Source organism: Vigna umbellata, chromosome 6 (genome assembly GCF_029865625.1).
Source record: "Vigna umbellata cultivar VRB3 chromosome 6, Vumbellata_1.0, whole genome shotgun sequence".
NCBI classification, from domain to species: domain Eukaryota; kingdom Viridiplantae; phylum Streptophyta; class Magnoliopsida; order Fabales; family Fabaceae; genus Vigna; species Vigna umbellata.
In genome coordinates this window covers 19,790,788-19,794,380 of record NC_142170.1, presented here as the reverse complement: position 1 = coordinate 19,794,380, position 3,593 = coordinate 19,790,788, and the positions used below count along the sequence as shown (strand labels likewise).

The window sequence follows — 3,593 nt, the reverse complement described above, 5'->3', positions numbered from 1 at the left end:
AACTTATGAGAAACATTTATACATATAAGTTTTGTCTAGAAAATAAGCCTATTTTAAGGATATGATTCTACATCCTTAAAAACAAGAAGTTGTCACGAAGAATAAAAAAATTCAAGATTCAATTTTTTAATAACTAAATTCGAAATGTGAAAAGAAAACAAAAAACAAAAAATAAAAAATAAATAAATAACCTTAATTGGCATAATCATTGTGAATTTGTGTTGTTTATTTAAAATAATTTCCAAATGCCTTTTTATTGATACATTTCTCAGTGTTTATGACACATGCATTTGCATAAACCAGTTATTTGATCACAATAGGGTTTATCACATGGTTCAAAACAAACTATTCGACTTTCGCATTCAGCAGCTGTTTTACATTTGGCTGGGTTCTCTAGTATGCTCATCCTGCACTTACAAACTTTATCAACACAAATAGCTGAATCTCTGCATGAAGCTATCTTTCCCTTGCAATCTTTATTCTCCTTACATTCATCCTTACCTAATACAAACCCTAAAAAAAACACATGTTACAATTAAAATACAAAATCATGTTAAGCATGAAATTTTAACATGTAAAACTTGATTTATATCTTAAAATTAAAATTCAATGGCTTAAATATCTACACTCATATGCTACGAAACTGATTTATCCAATGAGAAAAAGAAATAACTCAAACACCTTACCATTACAAGCTATCAAAGAAAGAACAACTACTACCACAACAGTCTTCACTGGAGCCATCTTTGCCTTTGTTTGCTTTACTATTTCTTGTACTTCCTTGTATATCTTAGTTTTTTCTATTTCGGGATACAATTGAGGTACATATTTATAGCATTTCTATATCTTTGTCAAAATAAGAAAGCAATGTATTAAATATGTTACTTAGATGTTGTTTCAGTCAAACTTCTTTTTATGACACAAATATCTTATACTAAATTAATATTTGATCATTTAAAACGTACTAATTAAGTTTGGAACATCCATTTCCTGAATGAAACGTCGTTTTTATTTTGATAAATAATAAAAGTTGCACCATAAATATATTCATTTTCAGAAATCAAGGAAAGATGAACTCACAGAAATTAATTAAGGTTGAAATATTTATTTAATGAATGAAAGATGGTTTTTATGTTAATAAATAATAAAAGTTTAACCATAAATATATTTATTTTATACTTCTACAAATCAAGGGAAGATGAACGGACACAAATTAAGTTAGCTTTTATAATATTATATACTATATTTTACTGAATAAACGTTAAATTTAACAATGTACTTTAATTTATCGTTTTTTTTTCTTCATTTTCAATGTAATCCTTGTTCTTCCGACCCACTGACTGTTACACAAACATTGTTATCCAATAAACTTATCTCTATCAATGTTATTTGAATATGAAATGAAGTTAAAAGAAACATTGTTCATTTTATTCAGGTTTAATCATTTTTTAGGTCTCCTTTTTATGCATAATCGTCTCAAGTAGGTCCTTTTATTATTCATTATCTTAATTAAGTCCATATTCGTGTAAAATTGATTTAATTCTACCCTTGCCGTCAATTTTAGTGAACAGTGTTAAGATTGTAGTCACGTGGCACACTGACCTTGCAAATCTTAAGGCAGAATTAGGTCGCTGACGTGAAATTTAATTATTTTAAGTTTTAAAATACTAAAATTTAATTAAAATAAAACATGTTATGCTAAATTAGGGATTTTTTTGCACAGAATCAAGTAACGAAAGTAAGGTTTGAGTGAATTATTTCTTTTGGTTCCAAATTGGGGTTTATTCAATCAAATTAGTTACTCATCAATAAGATTACAATTTCGATGGAGGAAGCAAATTAATGGTATGATTAAAAGAAACACGATTTGCTCTGATTAAGTCTTGTACATGCTTACGCCACCACCCAAATCACAAAGTCGACACAAGTTGTCGCAGAGCACCACTACGATACGCCCAACCTTCATCAAATCGCGAGAATCGCGTAAGCAGCCACACCTCCAACCACAAATCGTCATCTTTGCATCTTCACCTACTAACCTAAAACAATCTCCAACCAGAAACATCAAATCCAAACTGCCACTGTCGTGAACCCTTATCACGTCTCACGAACTAGATTTGTGTCCTCCATCATCTTCTAGCACCCAAATCGCGGTTCAAAACCTGCAATCAGAAAACACAACCTAGTTCGCGAGTTCATCTTCTGTGCGAGTCGAACCGCAAGAATGAACCTACAATTTCGCACAACAGGGAAAGCCATCATCACAACACGAACACCATTGAGTTGTCATGTATTGTCGCAGATGAAAGGGGTGAAACCCTATTTGCGTTAGCAATCGCGAAGAGAGAAAAGGCACAAGAGCAAGTTTTCCCTAATTCGAAAACCCTAATTTTTGGGTGAGAAAGGGATTTTCGCAACCCACGTCGCAGAAGAACAATTTCAAACACCTCATGCACCCTTTTTAATTAGGGATTTTCACAAATTATGGATTTAATGAAATCCCAAGCTTTTTTCATTTCAAAATTACAAAACCCACATCACTAATAGCCTGAATGTGCCACATGCTTAATATTTGCAAAGTCAGCATGCCACGTGATTGACCTCTGTTAAACCCTCGGCAAGTGTAACCGAATCGTATCAAATAATAAACCTGGTAAGACCAAGTATCGTTCTTCCAAAGGACTCACGGCCAAGACAGTTGTGTGGTTTGTTTATTAGCTAAGACTTGTAAAACCAATTGATTAAGATTTGAATGCAAATACTCAAAAGTAAATATGTATGCATGGATTGATCAATGGTAAGAAGAAACAAAACACGTTAATTGAAATATATGGATGATTACGTTATTGGGGTTTATCAATTTCATCCTATCCACTCTCATGTATTCAGGAATTCATCTTTCTTCATGAATTGTTAATGCCACTTTCTAAATTACCTTAAACCCGATGTCTCGGCGAAGAAAGCCTAATCATAATCACTAGTTTACAATGTCTTGTCTCCCTAGCAATTAATCATGCATTATAGTGAACAGAAGCTTAAAGGCAACCAATCATCATACTCTTATGTTTAGGTTTATACTACTATTGGGAGAGATTCCCCAGATCTAGATTTCCCCGTATGTGTCCATATCGACAAAATCAATGATCATGACATCGAATGGGTTAAACAATGCATGCTTTGAGCAAAGAGGAAAAACCCTAACAATTAATGAAAGAAAGCATGTATCTTAAAGAAGATTTTGAAGAACAAATTCCATACATGAGAGTTTCAAAAGGATTACATTGATTCCTCAACAACAATAAATTTTAGTTCACCATATTCATGGTGAAACTATATGAATTACAATGAAAGAGTGAAAAGATAGAACCCTAGAAAGGAGCTGTAACATCCAAAATCCTCCTCCAAGGGGTGAAAAAGTGTGTTTGTGCTTCGTCCCAGCCAAAGATACTAACCCTAGGAAGACTAAAGCCTTATATAGACTTCTAAATATTACATAAAAGTGAGCCCCATCCCATAAGAATGTCGCTCAGCGATAAGTGCGACACTTCAGTTTTGCCCCTCAGTTGCTGTTTTTGCCCCTCAACAGTGATTTC

The 3,593-nt window shown here is 32.8% G+C and overlaps 1 long non-coding RNA gene across 1 annotated transcript; it reads right to left on the bottom strand.

Moving 5' to 3' along the window:
- Positions 1-205: 205 nt before the first annotated feature.
- On the bottom strand, positions 206-809 carry LOC148196921 (uncharacterized). Its single transcript, XR_015780392.1, has 2 exons — positions 687-809; positions 206-513 (listed from the first exon to the last, which is right to left on the bottom strand). It is a non-coding gene; the product is annotated as an uncharacterized LOC148196921 (long non-coding RNA).
- Between the last annotated feature and the right edge of the window lie 2,784 nt (positions 810-3,593).